Raw genomic sequence first — 21,359 nt, forward strand, 5'->3', positions numbered from 1 at the left:
CAAAATAAATCATTTGCTTGCCTTCGGTATTTTAATAGTGATATTAAAAGCTCGCCCGCACCAGTTATTTGCATCCCTGGTATAAGCTATGCAGTTTCTCGTTATGAAGTTTCCGCCTTTCCCCATTCCCGTTCGTCCCAGGTTTTTATTCTCAAATACTTTCAGTCTGCGTTCTTCCCTCGTATAAAGGTAGTTTATAATTATAACTAGTTTGTGGTTATTCGTTATTTCAAGCTTTAACGACGAGAGTTAAACATTTCTTCTTATGGTTTTCGGGTAATAAGTCTTGTAGTTTTAATTTTAAACTGACAGAAGTTCCTATGGTCTTATGCTAGCACTCTCACAGACAGTCGTACTGACTATGAGGAGGCTGGCAATAAGACCAGTGAAAGGACCGTCGGTTTAAAAATTAAAAAAAAAAAAAAAGTTTGTATTTGTTTTCGATGCAAAATTCCTTATCGTTATTGTTCAGTCGCATCACTGAGGAAGAAGGGAAACTATTTACGGTTGTTGTTCAGTGGCAACACCAGAGCCGTAGCTATAGAGATTTCGGCGCCCGGGGCGAAGTGGAATTAGGCGCCCCCTACACTCACCACACCAAGCTTTTCCTTCCACCATTTTTTTTCATATAAGAGAAGCAGCTTTTTTGTTATGGGATGTTGATTTTTTTTTTAATCAAGCTCCTTGGACAGACCACTGAAACAGCCAAAAGCAATCATTATGTATTCTTTTTCCAAATAAGAGCTGTTTTCAAGACACGTATTTTAGACATTTTGTTAAACTTAACAAAACTACCTTTGGTCGGTATATAGATCCACTTGGAGATCAGTTATGGAAATTTACAGTTCAACTATTTGCAACGTTTCATACTATCAATACGAAATGAAAATTTAATACATTAGAAACTATGTGCTTTTAAAATGTTCGTAATGGGAGCCAACATTAATTTCCAGTAATAATTTTAAATTTTTGCCATTTTGTTCTGACGACACAAATAGCATTTTAATTTCGATTCTTTTAATGTCAGCAATTAAAGGGATTCAATTTGTTAATGATAGACTTCTTTTATTACTCTTAAGGGTCAGTGATGTGATATTGTTTCAAATGTATATACATGCCCCAATAGAAGGTAAGAATGACGACATAAAATACACTTTTTAAGAAGTATCACAGGTATCCGACGAACCCGCGATACCATATGAAAATTCTAATAAAGGATTTCAATGCGAAAGTAGGGCGACAGGATATTTTCAGACCGGTTATAGGGAAAGAAAGTCTTCATAAGGAAAGTAATGACAACGGCATTAGTTTCGTGAGCTTTCGAAATTCAAAACCCTAACCGTGAAGAGTACAAAATTCCCACATCGCGACGTTCATAAATAATCATGGACCTCTTCAGACGGAAAAATACATAATCAAATTGATCACGTTTGAGCAGATAGAAGTAGACAGCCTTGCATAATTGATGTTCGCTCGTTCAGAGAATCCGATTGTGACACTGATCACTATCCAGTAACAGCGATAATAAGAGAGAGATTACTGTTGAATAAAGAGAATATTCAACATCTGAAAACGGAGACGTTTAGTTTAAAGAAATTAGAGGAGAAACAGGTGATGGGGGAATACCAGATTGAAGTGTAATAGATTCGCGTTTTTAGAAAGTTTTGAGGATGTCATGCCTACGCGGACATAGTAGTGGTGTTTTAACAAGTTTAAGGACGGTGACGAAACATTCGAAGACGCACCACCTGAAGACCCACACGTATACAAAATGAAGATCTTCAGGCAGCAATTGAGACGAACAGTGGCCAGACATGTGAGGAACCGGGTCTACAATTCAGTGTGAGTTAACAAACTATTCGGTAGCACCTCCATCAACTTGGGACGCACTATAAGTTGGGTCGAGGGGTCCCATATGATTTGACTCCGGGCCAGAAGGCAACGCGAGCAAACACCTGTGTTTCTTTGCTGCCTCGTCGGAGGAAGGAGCCATTTCTGGACAGAGTGTTGACATGTGATGAGAAGTGGGTCCTGTACGAAGCTCCACAGCCCAGTCATCATTGGTTAGCATCCCATGAACCGGTTCCAAAACAGCCGAAACCAGTACAAAAGCAAAAGAAGGTCCTCCTGTGTGTTTGGTGGGCTGCTCGCGGCATCGTGCATCGGGGACGCTATCAGCTGGTCAGATCATCAATGCAACTGTGCGCTGTCAGCAGTTGAGCCGTGTTCAAGAAAAACTCAAAACTCTGGAGCCAGCACTCCTGAATTGCAAAGGGGTCCTCCTGTTACAGGACAATTTTAGGCACCATGTGGCTAGGATGACCCAGGTCACCATTCTACTACTTGGATGGAAAACACTATTGCATCCGCCGTACTCCCCGGACATTGCACCGTACGATTGTCACCTGTTCCATTTCTTGGACAATCACCTTAGAAGACGCCAGTTCAAACCCCTAGTAGAGGTGCAAAATGCACTTGATACCGTCTTCGCTTCACGGCCCACCAAATTCTACCGCGATGAAATCCATCCGCGATGGCCATCCAGAACGTTGGCAGAAAGTTGATGCTGATGGGGCTATTTTTATCTTCCAGGTACGTCTTAGGTGACACATCGATGTTCGAAGATGGTTGGTGAAAAGCGACAGAACTTTCTTGCTTACCTTTACAGCTATGCAGCATGTCTTTATTCCTTAGATAATGGGCTATTTCCTCACCAAATTCCGTTCAGATCTCACGTGCAGTTACCAAGAAATAAAATACTACATACAATCCTAGCAAGCCGATCTGTGCCTGCCTTTAACCGAATTGTGTCACCAAATATAGTTGTCTTTATTTCTAAGATGATGGATTATTTGTTCAACCAAATTTAGTTCAGATCCCGTTAGTAGTTCTACTATATAAGAAATGAGGTACCAAATATAAGATGTGCCGAAGCTGTCCCTGGCTAAATCCTTACACCAAATAACCTATAGTGATCTCTATCCTTAGACTATGAGCTATTTTCCCACAAATTTGGCCCAGATCCTTCCAGGAGTTACCAAGAAATAAAGTACTACATACATACATACATACACACTCATACACACAATTCAGATTGTTCTATTTTTATCTGGTATTATCGTATATCGGTTGTGATAAATTGGTTGGTATATGAAGATAGTGATAGTGAACCTGAAGTCTTCCGAGTTGAAATGGATACTGGGAGCCGCGGCACTTCAGTGCTAGAGCGTTCACCTCTGGTGTATAGGGTCCCTGGGTCGATCCCAGTTGCCCTAAGTGAACTTTGTGGTGGACAAACACCGTGTGCGTAGGTTTTCTCAGTGTTCTTCCGTTTCCTCCCACTTTCTTCATTCCACCATTTCCTATCATCACCGTCTCCATTAGCCTAGCCGGCATAACCGTGGGACGTCGGTACTTGTTAGATTTGGACTACGCTTCTGGAAGGAAAATTCGTGTTATGATTCCAGTTTTAGGAAGCTTCTCTTTTTTAATCAAACGAAGCGTATTAAATTTAAATCCATATGAAGTAAAGCTGGTTATATAAGTAATATTACAAGGGCGTAACCATACATAAATTTGAGAATTTCAGTTTAACGTCCCACGATTATGCTCCATTATGCTACGGGAGACAATTATTAAGTCAAGTGAATGATGATGGAAGAATTGGTGGAATGAGAAACTTGGAGGAAACGGGAGTATTCTGAGAAAACACGCGGACACAATATTGTCCACCAAAAACTTACTTGTCCGGAGATCGAACGAAGGACTTCACACACTACTGAGACACCGTGCCTCCCCATATAAGTATTAATGTGTAACTGCGTGTTGGGTTACACATTAAATCATTAATGGTTGTAATTTAACACAATCTTAACGTATAGTGTACAACGAACCAAAGATTTGGACGCCAAATCTAGTCTTTCATAATCATTGAGCAGCTGTTAAATCTTGGATTCATGTTCTCAATAGATGTCGCCCTTCCCTGTTGTCAACAGATGGCGTCAGAATCATTTATACTCAGACATATTACATAAAAGATATTTTCTTTTGTTCAAGTTAGCAATTACAGTATAATATCTGTTTCCTGGTTGTCGTAAACAACCAATCGAGTGCTTTGAAATGGATTTCTTGCATTCTCCACGGGATATTTGATATGATTTAAGATTTGTATTTACTTGTTGTCCCACTCCAAATGAACAAATGCTATCGACACTATTGTTTGATGGAGAAACTAACGGAATTCTTGTCTGATTAATGTTTTTATTAAATGATCAGGCGTGAACAATCATGCTTTACAAATTAGCACTTTTCAATACGGTGAAGGATATGTACCATTTACGATGCGTGATTATGTATAATGGAATGGTTCAGTGGCGGCTCCAGAATTCTATGAGGGAAGTCACATTGGTAGTGACAGAAAAACTGGATTTCCCTCCTGTCCCCGGCTTTAGGACCTCTAAAGATTTTTAATCTTGGAAGGTATTCTTTAAATTCTGATATAACGTTGAAATATTAGAGAAAAAATAACTATAAATTTGGCGTTGCATCATCATATATGGGGCCTGATTCAGAAACGATTTTACGTATGATTAGCGCCGTACTAAGAATTTGACTAACATATGATTATAATTTCCGTAATTGAGGAACATTTTGAGTTTGTTATGCACATCTGATGCCTATGCCACTATTCCGCAGGGCCGTCCAAACACATTAACAGAAAACAAGGCACGAGAAAATATTAAATACTTTTGTTTTACTTTTTTTTGCTCATAATATATTTGGACAACCCTGTAGAAAAGTCACTGGTGCAAATCCCGGGGGAATGAGGGGGACTGTCCTCCCCAATAATCCGATTTGAAATTTTTTTTGGGGGGGGAAATATGATTATTTGTGTTCGATTGCCACAAAGGAAAGTGAGATGAAACTGATGTCCCCCCTCCCCCAGAATAAGCTTCAAATCTGCCCGCCTTCCAATGTTGAAGATAACTCTGCTCCCTGAGCCTCTACAGGATTGTTTTTCAACTTCACAATTATTTTGAGCATCGCTTAACAAAAAAAACTTACTTGTCCCCCCCCCCCCTCAATGCTGAAGACAGATTTGCGCCGCTGGGAAAAGTCGTGGCTTGCATCTTGCGTTAAAAATTGTTGATTATGTCATAAAAGTCCTTCTGAACACGGAATTTTTAATCACGCGTTAGTCAAATCCTTAGTACGACGCTAATCACACGTAAGACTGTTTCTGAATCTTTCTATCTATATACATTAAGATAAAAGTGACCATGTTTGTGACTTAATATCTCTTGGAACCATCCGACCGATTTCGATCAAATTTTCAAGATAGATGAGGTTCGGGTTTGGGATAGTCTTTATAGTTCCACTTTGACGGTACAACTTATGGAAGGGGGAGATATATAAAAAATGGTCGAAAATGACCATTATTAGTGCCAAATCCGTAGTTTTGGGGGACGCTGAGATGAACAGTGACACTTCCGATGCCGTTTAAATTCAAATTCAGGCCCCTAGTACTCCTATAAGAGGGGGTGATGACATGTAAAAATAATTGAATGTGACCGATATTAATCTCGAATTCATAGTTTTAGGGTTCCTAAGTTGATGGGTGACAGTTTTGGTGCCCTTTATGTCCAAAATGAAATGTATTCTCCCCGTGCGAAGAACGGATATTCTGCTAGTATGGTTCATGTATATAGAACACACATTACCCAGCACAAAGAATTAAGGTATTCAAGAAATGAAATTAATTGATGTTGCTAACACAGCTCGACCAATTTCTTCAGTCTGAATTTCTTAATCGATTCAGTAAAAATAATTCGGTACGATTAAGATGGCTACATAGTTTCCATAAAAATACAACCTTCGACACAATGGTGGGCCGAATTTATGGTTGAGGGTCATACGTGAAGCGACAATGGTTCGATATATTAGGCTGCCAATTGCATACAAAAAAAAAAAAAAACTCAGTAATGGTAAAAAGTTAACTAGGTTCATTTCTTGTGCCATTTTAGGAATAATATTTATATTTATTAATGTTCCATACGAACACGAATATACTTTCATGATGCAACGACATTTAAGTATGCATCTGATTTCGTTCGTTTCTAACAGCAATACGCAATTTATCCGGTCACCTTTTTTTTTTTTTTTTTTTTAGCATTAAGACGTAAATCTACTATTTAATGTGTAATTCAAATTCCACATACTCCTACAGGGAACTAAACCCTGGTATCCCATGTCGAAGGTGCGTTGGTTATTCACATATCCACGAGTACGCTCCAAAATATGCATGAATTTCAACAAACTTAGCGGGAATAGAATTTCCTGAACCTCTGTGGGTATTCACTGCCTTGAAACTATCCTACGTAACGTGACAATTGGTTCAAAACCTCGATATTTATGATTTTTTAGTCTAGTAAAAATAAGAGAAGTTTGTGTTTATGTAATCTATTACGTTGTGAAATTTATTTTTTCGATATTTTCCATTTGTATTTTACTGCAATTTGATTGAATTAGAAATTACATATTTATCTGTGACTTCGTACACATGTTTTCATAGTAAGATTTCAGAGATAAATCAACTCTAGTTCAAGAACGTTCATTCGCTCCTTACATGCTAACAAAAAAAAAAAAAAGTTAGCCTTACGATGCTGGGTGAACGCCGAAAATTAGGAAGCATCGAATCCCGAAATCGAACCCAGGAACAACCACACGGATGTGAATCCACCACTCTAACAACTACGTTATGGTATTCTTTGCTATGGTATTATATATATATTAATACATTATGTTAGTTACCTATAACAAGAAATTTATCGGGAAACAATTTCATTTTTTTTTTCCCTGGATATACGTTTAGCTACTCTTGTTCGTGTTTGCTGTTTCGTTTAGTTTAATCTCAAAATGCCGTGAAGTGTTTAACACTTTTATGACTTTAAGTTTCTACAAGTTTACTGTTGTAGCAATTCCAGCCTTTTTATTAATGCCCTTTTATTAGGGTTACGTTTCATAGAATCAGTTCCACTGTTTCTTTTATTTTCATGGATAGCTATGTTTATTATTACATTAATTTCTCTTTGTTTTCATTGGTATCTTGTTCGTTCCTTTCTTTGCTTTCGTATATATATATATTTTTAAAACTTTTCTTTTGTTTTATTGTTTATTTTTCTTTTCATCTTTTTCACGTTTCGTTTTGTTTTCTTCAGAACAAAGCATGCAAACAAAATTATACACGAGACTTATGTTCAGAGACAAGCTTCTGAAACCTCCCAGAATAAGTGTAGCTAATCATCACTTTATAAAAAATCAGTATATTATAGACGTGACTACTTATTACTTTAGCTCGCAAAATGCTATGGCAAGACAGATGGTTATTATTAAATATAATGTGGTCAGAACGTTGAATGCCTTCTCTGTTTTGTATACTGCATTTCACCATTGATTCCCGTTTTCAGTTTCTAGACCGAACTTTGCCATTCATTTCAGTTGTCGTTTTCTAGATAGAAGCTTGATATGCTATTTCTAGATGGGAGTTCGCAAATGATTCAAATTGTCGTTTTCTAGACCGAAATTCGTTATAGGTATACTGTCGCATTACGGTTTTCTAGACCGGAGTTCGCCATTGAGGTCCATTGCCCTTTTCCAGACAGTAGTTCGCCATTCATTTCAATTGTCGTTTTCCAGATGGATGCTTGCAAATGATTCCAATTGTCATTTTCTAGATGGGAGTTCGCAAATGATTCCCAGTGCCGTTTCCTATACCAAAATTCATTATAGGTATACAGTCGCATTACGGTTTTCTAGACCGGAGTTCGCCATTGAGGTGCATTGCCCTTTTCCAGACCGTAGTTCGCCATTCATTTCAGTTGTCGTTTTCTAGGATAGAAGCTTGCCATGCTGTTTCTAGATGGGAGTTCGCAAATGATTCAAATTGCCGTTTTTCTAGACCGAAATTCGTTATAGGTATACACTCGCATTACAGTTTTCTAGACCGGAGTTCGCCATTGAGGTTCATTGCCCTTTTCCAGACCGTAGTTCGCCATTCATTTCAATTGTCGTTTTCTAGATGGATGCTTGCCAATGATTCCAATTGCCGTTTTCTAGATGGGAGTTCGCAAATGATTCCAATTGCCGTTTTCTAGATGGGAGTTCCCAAATGATTTCTATTGCCGTTTTCTAGACCGGCTAGCGTTCCGCAGCGAGTCTATTTGAGTCATGGGTTTTACAAGTTAATATGAAATTCGAACCATATGAGCTCCCGCCGGGAATCAAACCCAGGTCCCTACACCGAAAACGCGTACCCTAATCACAGAGCCACGAAAAAGCTGTCGCGACAATATCAAGGAAACTTTAACACTTTTAGCCCTACTTAAAATATAAACCTAAGTTGGTCAAACAAGATTAGCATTAATTTGATATAACTCTAATCTGCTGATAACAACGTAAGGTATAGCAAATAGGGGATGGAAATGAAATGGAATCTTTCAGTGTAACGTTCCATGATTATCCCCGTTAGGCTGAGAGAGACGAATGATCAAGGCGCGTGAAAGATGGTGGAATGATAATGTAGAAGAAAACGGAAGTACCCTCGGAAAACCCACGAACCTACTTTGCCAGGGATCGAACTAGGGACCCCATGTACGAGAGATACGGGCTTTACCACTGAGCCACCGTGCCCCTAATGATAATGGGAAATTTGGTGAAATAAGAATGTGGGAGCAAACGGGAGTACCCGAGAAAACCCACGGACACGATGTTGTCCACCACTAACTTACTTGCCCGGGGATCGAACCAAGTACCCCACACACCAGAGACAAACTCTCTACCACTGAGTCCCCGTGCCCCTGATTTGACGAATAAACTGTAAGCAACTGCTTTCAAGGTTAAAAGTGTATACTTTACGAACATAGGTAGTGGCAGACCCGTATCCACAGGGGGGGCTAGGGGGCCGGGCCCCCCTAAACTTTGACTGGCCCCCTAAAAGTTTCACGTTAGGCTTGCAAATATGGTGATGAAGTATAATATGATTGGGTCGGGCCCCCCTAACTTCTACCGCCCCCCTAACTTCTACCGCCCCCCCCCCTAAATTTTTGGGCTGGCTACGGGCCTGGGTATTGGTGTCTTACTCATATCAGATCACAGGACTGGAGACAGAAAGAAGAACAAGGAACTTATTTTGCTACTTAAAATTATATCAAATTGAAAACACTATCTTTCTTTAAAAAAATGTTATCTATTAGACCGGAAGTAATAAGATACTGGTTTAACATAAAAAGCCGGTTAAATTTTAAAAAGAACTACTAATTGTCACAACTACAAAGACGAAATATGATGCTCTAAAAACTCCTGGCAAACAAAGTTCCATTCCATCAACGGCCGAGAAAAATATGGACAATGGAAGTAACACTAGGAATGTATAGATGACGAACTAACACTTTGGATAGAATATTCGAGATGTCTTCTGTGTATTCATAATCTTCTTAGAGATTTTAAATTCGAATCCATTCGGATCCAAAATGTAATACAAAAAAAAAAAAAAACTTACTTGATAAATATTACTCTTATGCGGCAATTTTTCAATCTTGGAGATTCCAAACAGTTCCTGCTGATTGCTGGTGAATCGTGATTACCATATTATACAATTTTATTTTCCATCAAAAGACTTGTGTGAATAGAGTGTCCTCAACCCTAGAGACAAGGGGAGATCAGCTCACTGGACAAATGTTGATTGGTAAGATCATTTCTGTTATAATTTTGAAACATATTTGTGTTTTATAATTATTCTTGTAAAATTTTACTTTTCTTGTTTCAGCCAAATAACTAAAATTATCCACAGCGTGGACTCGCCTTAGAGAGGGAGCTTCTTCACACTATAGGACTGCAAAATGGCTTGTCATAAATCATTTGAAACAAATTTTGCATGTCTTAAACTATAAATCTATCACAAAATCTTTAGGAAGAAATAGGAGATGGGGCTTTGCAGCAAAAAGTCCACTGCAAGGCCCTTCGCCAAAAGTTGTGTGATGTCCCAGATTCCTTCTTCATTTTCGAGAGCCGTTTCAGCTCGAACTGCACCAAAAGAGGTATAAATTTGTTTGTGTTTTCCAATTGCTTCTTTAGCACTCGAATCTTCTCCTTTTCCTCCACAAGGTTCGTGTTTAAAAAGGAATACAAATCTTCACTACATTTGGCTAATCTTCTGGATACATATTTCTCAAGTGTGTCCGGATAATCATCGTAATTCTTCAGAAGCTGTTCCATTACAGACTCCTTCACAGCCAATGAACGGATCTTCTCCAAGAGTCTGACAAACTGCTTTCTTAGGGAAATTAAGATGTTATTCTTTCCCTCCAGCAGCACAGTAGTCAGTGATGGTGGAAGGAAAGGTACAGATGCTTTCTCATTAACTGTGTCCAAGGCTTGGTTTGTCAGAGTCGCTGAGGTAATGGTGTTATCATCAGAACGATTTGTTAGGGGTTCGGTCAAAGGTTTCTTAGGTGGCTGATTCAGCTTATCATTCTCAACCTTTTCATGTTCCTCTTCTCCTGTTGGTGTGACGTCATGATTGCTTAAAATCTCCTTCCTTGGCTTAATAGCCCTGGAAACGCAAGGGTCAACAAAAGTGCTGCTGGAAGCAAGCGCTGGTTGCACCTTGCTAGGTGTTTGGTTATTATCTAACGCAGAAGGAGAATATATGATGATGTTGATGCAAAACCTCATGGCTGCAGCTGCACGCAGACATGGAATCAGATCACAAGCAGAAGGATGAAGCTTCATGTTCTGGCTAAGAATGACGGTGCGAATACGGTACAACACCTGAAAATCGTAGAAAATCAAGGCGGAACTTCCTTTGCTCTGAACAGAAACGGTGAGAGATGATGGGCTGTTGATACGCCGCCAATATTCTAAGCAGACCGACGCTGACTGAACTGACAGTTGATTTTCAGTTGCACCACGAAGATGAGTGTTGGGGAGATGAAAGATGAACTTCTCTTTCCCCAGTCTTCATGGAATCAGCTTGGTGCAAATGTTTGATGATTCAAACACGTTTACTGCTTTTGAGCCTGAAAATAGAAAAGGAATGTATTAAATGGTGGAACACTTCCATAAGTCATATCTTTGTTTTACTTGAAAAACTAATATTTATCCCTTCAAATATTTCAGATATTCACATTTACGATCACTATCCTAACTCTATGGCATAAAGTACCCGAAGGTTCTTCGACACAGAAACAAATGTTCTTCAGGCTTTATTCAGGTCAATCCAATCTATTCTGAGCTGTTATGGCTAGTACTTACAGAAAATTAGATTCTTTTTAATTTACTGAAAACTATATTCAAATTGTCCTTCCATCCTGAACTTATTTACGAAACTAATTTCATCGAACAAAAAGAACTTTTGTCGCTGACTGTACCAATGCTAATGGATTGATGATATAGCATATTTTCAAAAATACCGATCTCACTATCAATGTTCTTGTTCGCGTTTCACCACCGCCTTTGATCAACTCTGGATTCGCTATTTGCTCCTTGTATTTTTAAGAAGAGGAACTGATTGCGATAATGGCTAAGAAGGAACTGTATCATGGAGGACGTACTAGAGAGTATGATGGCAGGAAAGAGAGGGAGAGGGTGAAGGAGACTTCAATTAATGGACGATATCAAAAGAGAGAAATCGTACGTGAAGACGAAGAGGTTGGTGGAAGACCGTGGGGCATGGAAACTTTACAGCAAGTAACCTGCCAATAAGGGCAGAATACATATGATGATGATGAAACGTAAAGGATTTCGAGATATTGCCATAATAATTAATTACAAATCCACATTTCATCCTTTTGCACATCGAATTTCTAAAAAAATTCCTTAGCGATACCTTACATCACTAAATCCTATGTATTAGTCAAATTTGAAGCTTTCCAAGCTTGAGCATTTTGGGCTAGGACAGGACTTCTTTCATTTATAGACATTGGAGATTCCACGTAACGTTCATACCACCCTAAGCACAGACCTTTTCTATGGGAATCCAAGTATTTGTTTTTTTAATTAAAACGTAAAGAATGTTATGCTGTACCTTCGGATGCTTCCGGATTTTTAGCAGGTAGATGGAAAACAGGTGTTTGATCTTGATTAGGCTCGATCGTGGTAGCCATCTTCCCGTGCTGCACCATCACATCCGTCAACTTGCCAAAGTTGATCTTCAGCACAAAATCTGAAGAGTTGCTAGATTCTCTTTTGACGTGTAGATTTCTTGGAAAACTTGATACAGTGACTACTGGTATGTTAAGGAAAACGAGACTGCTACGTATGATCTTAGTGACGATAGGCGAAAGATGGCTTTCCATGAAGAATTCCTTGCCATCGTACACAAACTGGATTCCTTCAATCGCCTTGATGGTTTTCTCTTTCTGACTCTTGAAATTGTAACGACGAATGGTTGATGCTTCGGACTGTTGAAGTTGGAAGGCGTCGCTACAGATAGAAGGAATCTCTTTTACACCTGTTGACTCGTGATTAACAGACTCTGACTCCACTTCGACCGGAGTCGACAAGTGAACTGCAGACGCTTGATCTGACGAAGCAGGCAAGGAGGAGTCAATAGGTGTCGTCTTTGAATGTTCTCGAGATTCCTGGGAAACATCGTCAGCAGATTCAGTTTCTGATACATTTGTGCAAACTTATGTGATAAATATAGAATCATGGCAGACGTTTAGACCCGTAGCTTCTTGTCGAGAACTAACACTTGAAGAAAAAGAAGGTGCAGGCAGAAAGGCTGATGTCTGGATAAACTCTGCAACAGATGTTGCACGAGGTGGCGCTGGATGACTCGGTGCCTGATCTTCAGCCACGCCGTAATTCTGTTGTTGCTGTTTGGGTTTCCTACGCGGACGGGGCCGCGGATTCAATGCACCGTACGGTTGCCGATAGGTTCGTCCTGCTGCTTTATTGAAAGATATGTTTTTTTGTTTACTTATTCGCAGAATGATATTTCCGTGACAAAAGCTAAAATGATAATGGTAATTTTTCCATGAAAATTAGGTCGATTGTTTTGAAATTCTTATTACAGGCATTGTTGAAGTGTTTGGTCTAATAGATAAATAACACATTCTTGTATATTAGATCATGAAGCTTTAGTAGACGAGTAATAGTAGAAGACCGGATCACATTGTATGAGTTGAATTTTCTCACAATGTCAGTGTAAATAAATGAAGCAACAATTTAAAAATGCAGAAGTTATTTGTTAAGCTTAGGAAGGAGTAACAGCAACAAATGCTTGTTGACTGAAAAGTGCCAGGCCTAAGGTTATCAGATCTTTCGTTTTTTCATACTTTTGTGGCACAATTTACTAGGTCAAACTATAATTGTACGAGGGTGATTAAAAAATTAATTCCTCCAAGGTGATACCTTTATTTGTGTTTTGATAGATAGCACCGTTACAGGTATCAGTAGGAAGCTTGCAATGGCAACTACAAATAGTGGTGTTACCCACACGACGAGACGAGATGAAAAATAAGGTTTTCCCTACTTTCGTCTCGATTCTCGAAGAATTGTGTGTCGTCTCAAAACCTTTTTTTCCTTTCGTCTCAGTTTTTAAATTTAAATACAAAATGTGTGCCCTGATTCTTTTTTAAGTTATCAGAATCTTTCCTCGTCACGAGAGGTTGACGTAGGTTGCAGGGCGGATCCAGGACCGACTTTTGGGGGGGCGGTGGGTTGTCATAATGCTACTTTTAAGGAGTCCAAACTCTGGGATGGATTTTATTTATATATATAAAACAAGAAATTTTCCTTTTCTGGGGGGAATCGCCCCCTCTGGATCCGCCCCTGGGTAGGGGCAATATAACAACATTTAAATCTTAAGTCGCCACTGCTGAGCACATAATATGATCTTGTTTGATCATTCATATCTTTCAAGAAATTATTGGTAACATACGTAATAAGATACATCATTATACGTATAAAGATCTAAATACTCGGCTAAATAATATCATCTTTGACTGCTGAAGAATGTTTTACAGTTTTGCCGCATGTTGTCACTACTGTAGGTAGTAAACTTGAATGGTCCAGAGTTGCGAATGGTTATCACAATAATATTTGAGAAATACGTGGACTTGAAAATACGGCATATATCTGGGTTGGCAATGGTTACACGGTGATCACATCGCCAGTTGTTGGTGATATGTGTAGCATACTCCGCGAAATTCCGGGTAAACTCCGTACTACATGAAAGTAGTAGAACTAGAACGGCAGTGTACAGTGAACTGAACAGACGGAAATAGTATATGAAAGTCGGGGAGGTCTCTGATTTCCAGAGTAAATTTCTGGAGCTCAGTTAGGTGGTGTGAGCGTGACGTAAATGGCAAGTGCGTTCGGTGTGTCGCGAGAGACAGTGTCAAAAGTAATGAGGGTCTACAAAATTCATTTAAAAAAAACACATACACACATCAGCGAAGAGGAATAGTGGTCAGAAGAAAACTCTCAATGACAGATCTCGCCGAGCAAGCGGATTGCCACTTTGAACCATTGTGTGGCAGAGTACCTCTCGCAGTCTCTGTTGACAATCATATTGTGCCACGAGTTACATAGCATGTATATATGGAATTGAGTCGCATGGCGAAAGCGCTGATAAAAGATTTGTAAAATTTCTTCATTTTGGTTTCAAATCGTACCACAATCACCACTTTTATTTGTTAATTCCTTTCCATTCGTAGGAGCACTAACGTTGGTACTTGTAGCACTAACGTAGTACTAACGATTGACAACCATTTTGTTTTTGCCAACGCTTATCCGTAAAAGTAATTGTTTTGGAATAATGTCAAGCCAGAATCTCCATTATAATTTGTTAATAATTTGATGTAGGGGAGACCGGGGACAATTGTAACGCGGGTCAATTGTAACATTGGCCATTAGTTGTAGAAGTGAGTTTCGAAATATCGTTTGTACATGTCATTGGAGTCACTTAGGGACGGATTTTGCTTAGGGACGCCAAACGTCATTGTTACGTCACTGACTTGAAGTTTTATGCTACGTCTTGGCTTGCTTGTCTATGTTTAAGTTAGGCCGAAGCAAAATTATTTCGAACTAATGTGGCACGGTACCAGTAACAAGTAAAACATCACTCATGCATCTTGTTGACGGGTGAAAATTGTATATATATATATTGTTTTGCCATGCCATATATATTGTACTTTTCATTAAAAGCATGATGTTACAATTGTTCCAAAGCTCTGTTACAATTGACCCGGGCACGGGGACGTTTCTAACAAGACAGATGCTGTCATAAAATGCTTCGTAACTTTCTATATTAGAAATTGTCATGTATGAAAAAAAATGAATGGAGCAACAAAGCTTCACTTAAGATATTGTATAATTTTCAGACTCATTGGAGCATGAGCATGTGAGAAAAAATAAAAATGTAAAATTTGATACAATTGCCCTCGGTCTACTCTACGTAAGAGTATGTAAAATTTGTTACAATTGCCCTCGGTCTACTCTACGTAAGAGTACTAACTTTATGCTTGTAGCACTAACGTAGCAATAACAGTTGGTATAAATTTTAATGTGATTCTCAGGTCAAGAAATTTTGACTTTTAAACGTTTAGGACTATTATTTTTTTCTTTTTTTTTTTTAACTTTTCAGTATTTGGGACTTCACTGGATACTGAAAAAAACAATTTTCCTTCTTTGTGCTCAACTAGTGGCAAAGACAGAGTTACAAACGGTTATTCACGTTCCAGTTTTAGACATTTAATTGACACACAAAATTCGCAGCATTTTGGCATGTTACACAGTTTAATACTCTTTTGCAATATTATATCCGAAAATATTGTTAAAAAAACAATTGTAATTGGTTGAAGAAAAACAAAATCATTAATTTTCACGAACATTTGTTTATTGTGAATGGAATTTCTTTAATAAAAGCCTACGAGAATAAACATTACCGTTAAGTTTTGGAATTTGACTGATTCGGGGAGAATGGGGACATAGAAAGCATGGTCATTTGTTCCCGTCAAGACTATGGAATTTGAGCAGGCTCGTATCCAGGGAGGGGCTAGAGTAGGCAGTGCCCGCTGTAAACTATTTATTGAATTCTGTAAAACAAAACGTTGTAGAGAATTCTTAAATTCAAACAAAACTAGATATGAAATTCTTGTCACTTTATTTACAAAAATTCAATTCAATTTAGCGCCATTTGACTCATTTCTGTGTAAAATTATGCTTCTTGTTGGATCCATCAAACATATCCCATTGGCATTTTCTTAAGTAGTTCAGTCTCAAGTGTTCTATTATTGGACCATGACCCCCCGCCAGAGACGCCCGTGCCTGGTACTCTTAGGAGGAGAGGAGGGGGAAATAATCGAAAACGACCGATATTAGTGTCGAATCCATAATTTTCGGGGTTGCTTAGATAAATAGTAACACTTTCAATGCCGTTTTAGTCCGATTTAAGCCCCCATTAGCAACCGGGGACGGTGTGAAATGGTGACATGTAAAAGTATCGAAAACGACCGTCATTAATGTCGAATTATTAGTTTTCAACGTCGCTAAGTTAATTGGTGGCAGTCCTAATGCCGCTGAAGTCCCAGTTCAGCCTCCAATGGGGGGGGGAGGTGGCGAGACTCCCTTAGCACTTCTAAAGGAAAGCGAGAGGAGCAGAAGATATACAAATTATTAAAGAAAACATTTTTTATAGTGTCGAAACCATAATTTTCGGGGTCGCTTACGTAAAGAGTGACTGGGTCCTCATTCCGTTACGGTTCGCGTCAACGTAACGCAAAAAATTGTATTTCATCGTCAAAGCGTGCTTGTTGTAGTTTTTGCCTTAGGCTGCGATCCGCGATTTTTACAAAAATCTATGCAAAATGAGGTTCCTTTCCTAGTGTTGGTAGTTTGAGTTCGCAAATTCCTGCAATAAGCCAACAAACAAGTTTTACGTAGTTTCGTCTTCGCTTCAAAGGTGGCAGCAAACGCCTTCCTTCATTCTATCGCCTGACAAGTAGCGACACGCACGGGAGATTGTGGTTTCTAAAATATCGTCACGAACTTGTGGCTCACTGGCCGAATGCTTGCCTCGTGTTCTTCATAAAGACGAAACAAACAAACACATCATGTTTTTATGATACGCTTCCACAGACAGCTGGCAAATTGAAAGAGACAAAAACAATCTCTGGTCCATTAAACCACAGTAAAATAAATCCATAAAAAAAAAAAAAAAGCTTTGAAAGTGCGGCAAAATAATGATACAGCCCTAAAAATTTAGAAACAAACTGTGCGCCATCACTTAGTGAACAAAAAAGTAATAAAGATTTCTATACGTAATTAAATGAAACTTGAAAATATCATTTCTTTTATTAATAATAATTACAAGGAAAATTGACACGGTTAAATACGAACAATGTACGAAAATATATGAATTTATGATTTTATTTTTATTACTGATAAACAGCCATGTTCACAGACTATAATTTAAATAAGGCTAAAGTGGCGACATCATAAAATTTTCTGACACGTCACAATTGCTTATTTATGGCATTCTTGTTAAGGCGACATTTTAATATACAGAAGAAATATACACTACCCAATAGCATGGAAATAATGGTTCATTTTAAGATTTTCTGTCTTTGGCAGATATAATTTAGAGAAAACCAGTTGAGAATGCTCCAAGAGCATTGTCTGAACGAACTTAAAAATAATTAATTTTTCTTATTAACTTTACAGGATTTATACCAGTTGCCCTATGTACTTCATTATTGTACTCGTTAAACAATTCTTGTAATATAGCTATCCATTTATAATTTCCTTGAGTACTCAACTTTTTCCACATATTTTGTTCCAGATTTCTGTTAAAACGTTCTACCATATATTGTTTCACGAAGACATGCTCAAAATGGAGGACTCAGAATTGAAGTTTTGCAATATTTAATCTCTCTTTGACTTACGATTTCCGAGATATGGCTCCTAAAATTTCCCGAAATCCAAACTTTTTTGGTTAATATCTAGGGAACGGTTGCCAGTTGGCCAGTGGTCACCGGTTACTATTTGGTTTGGTACCAAAATGTTCACCATCCTCTAAAGTATTGATCAACACCAATATGATCTTACCATGATTTACGGTTCCTGAGATAAGACTCCTTAAATTTCTTGAAATCGGAACTTTTTGGCCAATATCTCGAGAACGGTAAGTCATAGAGAGATGATATTGGTATTGTTCAATAGGCCTACCTAAGAGAATGGTAAAATAGTAACTGATGGTGACCGGTTACTATTGGCACCAAAATGTTTACCGTCCTCTTGGGCATTGATCAACATCCCAATAAGATTCCGGGTTCCCGAGATATGGCTCCTTAAGTCTCCCGAAACTGTAACTTGTTTGGCCAATATCTCGGGAACGGTAAGAGTAACGCGAAAAATTCCGTCACTTCTTTCAGACAGTTTTTCATGCTCTATCGAATGGAGGTCTCAAAATTGAAACATTCGCAAATAACTAACCCCCTCCCCCTACACATAGACAGATATAGAGAATTTTATAACGAACTTTTTAAGTTCGTTGATAAATATGCTTGTTATAGAGGAAGTTGCTCATTCGAGGGAACATAACGTCTATAGTCTTCCTCAATTTCTAGGCACTTCTTTCTTCCTTCCACTGAAGGTATCTTTCCAAGAGTGATTTGCGTATCATGAAATAGTTACATGCTTTAAAGAAACAAGTTAGTAAAAAACACATTAATGGTTTTTCGTGTACAAAAGTAATTTTTAGTTTCGACATATTTGAAACTAAGCAGAGAGCGTAAAATCTATTGCTTCCACCAAGATAAATTTAATTGTATTTAGTATATATTAACTCATTTACTAGTTAAAACTTTCCAGTTACTTTTTTCGAAAAATGTAAACGAAAGAACATTAGGACGGATTTTCATGCAAGCGTCCGTTATTTGTGATTTCTATGTGTAGCCAACAGAAAATTGTGTTACAAGTAGAACCGTACTTAAACAAGTTTCTTAATTGGTCATTTAGCCACATCGCAAGCAAAGAACGCAACGGATGCTTGCATGGAAATCCTCCTTTATAGTTAAATCACAATATTTTAGGTTTTCCATACGTTGTTTTCATACTATTCCGGCACCTTTCTGGACATTGCCCTCCAAAATACAATGAAGTGAAACTAAACAAAAGATTTATATTTACGCCCTGTATCAGCAACGAAGCTATATAAGACAAAACCTAAGTTTAGAGTGAGATCTGACCACTGTAGTGCGTTCGATCCAAGCCCCGAGGTTAAAAAGAAAAAAGTACACACTGAGGTTACGAAGACTAAGTGGATTGAAAATAAATAAATAAATAAAACTACAGTAGAATTTGTGATTGTGAACTTGTTTCGATTATGTATTGTGGTATTAGAGTTCCGTATTAGTGTGCTCAAGTTTGAATGTCGAATTCAAGCGTTTCTGTGCCATGTGCCTCTGCAAAGTGTAACGTTGATTCTGATACGTTATTCAGATTTCTAGGTATCCTACAATATAATCACAAATTTACGCTATATAAAGTTGAATTCAAAGCCATTTTTTTTCAAACTTGTTAGACAGAATATTTATTGTACAGATAGATCGATGAGGTTTATAGGGCCAAAAAGGTCCAGTTTAGACCAGTTTTACCGAACACTCAAATACCTATGAGGTCTATATGGGACTTAACTGGTCTATTTGGGTCTCGGTGATAGATATAGATACTCAGGGTGTTTCAAAAACCACACTGACAACACTTGGGAGGTGAATCCTGACACCAAGATCAGACAAAAAGTATAGAACAACCTGGGTACACAAATGCTTTCTTTCGGAGTTACTGGCTGCCGAAAACATGAGAAAATGAATTTTAAATGTCCATACCTCCAAAACTGTGGGATCTATCGCAGAAATTAAATGTCGTCTGAAAGCAGGGAGTTCATGTTATTATTCAGTTCAAAATCTTTAGTCGCCGTGAATTTTGTCGAAGAATTTGAAGCTTAAAATATATAAAACGATAATCATGCCTGTTGTGCTGTATGGTCGCGAAACATGGTCGCTTACTCTCAGGGAAGAACTCAGACTGAAAGTATTTAAGAATAAAATCCTGAGACGAATATTCGGACCCAATAGGAACGGGAATGGAGGAAATTTCATAACGAGGAACTACATAATTTATACGGTTTACCAAACTTCGTCAGGGTCAAAAAATCTATAAGGCTCAGGTGGGCAGGTCATGTAGCCAGAATGGAAGAAAATAGGAATGCTTTGAAAGTTTTAACTGGAAATCCAATTGGAAAACTACCATTAGGAAGACCTAGACGCAGATGGGAAGACAATATTAAGATGGATCTCACAGAAATTGGAATACAAAGTAAAAATTGGATGCAATTGGCTAAGGACAGTGGAGAGCTTTTGTGAAGGAGGCATTGTACTTGTTGGGTCAGGTGTATATATAATAACATTTAGTTATATAATATAAAATATGGCCTAAAAGTATGAATATTTGATCCACTGAAAAGCATGAATAAGAAAGTTAACGTGATGCTGTGTAAGGATTCTTGTTTAATTATTTTCCGTCTATTTCAAAATACTTTTCATAATGTAAAAGCATACTTGGGATCAAAACTTATCATTCTTGTGCCGAGATTTACCCAGGTGGAAGAATGTCCGCATTTTGACATATCACAATATGACAACCGTAGTCATAGTGAAGAGCTTAAAGGGGGTATATTTTAGTATCAATTTGACTTTCAGTAAGTAGCAAAGTTTTTTTTTCGTACATTATTTTTTCAGTTCACAAAGAAACTAGTTTTTATTTTCTCAAAAACTACGCATGAGGAGCTTTTCCACTGACTTAAATCATCTTGATCAGTTTAATAATGTCTATCGATATGTATGAGGTGTGTTCCAGTGTTGGGCAAATTTCAATTGAATTAACAATTAACAATTAATCTGTAAATTTAATTGTTAATTGCAATTAACAATTGAAATAAGTAATGGTTAATTGTTAATTGCAGTTGGCCATTAAAAAAGGAGAATCAATTGCAATTGATCAATTGATTGAAAGTAATTGCAGTGGAAAGTAATTGCAATTGAATTCTGTAATTCAATTGCAATTGAAATTAATTGGCAATTGATTCAATTGCAATTGATTTCCACAGCAATTACTTTCAATTGATTGATCAATTGCAATTGATTTTCACTGATTAATTTTCAACACTGTAGTTCAGAGAGGGCGTGGGGCAATGAAAACTTTAGCCAGGACCAATTGATTCATCACCCGTCGTGACCCACGACCCACCGTGACCCACTCTGACCCATCACCCAACATAAACCACTCTTACCCAC

Source organism: Thermobia domestica, chromosome 10 (assembly GCF_964235325.1).
Source record: "Thermobia domestica chromosome 10, izTheDome1.hap1.1, whole genome shotgun sequence".
In the NCBI taxonomy this organism is placed as follows: Eukaryota; Metazoa; Arthropoda; class Insecta; order Zygentoma; family Lepismatidae; genus Thermobia; species Thermobia domestica.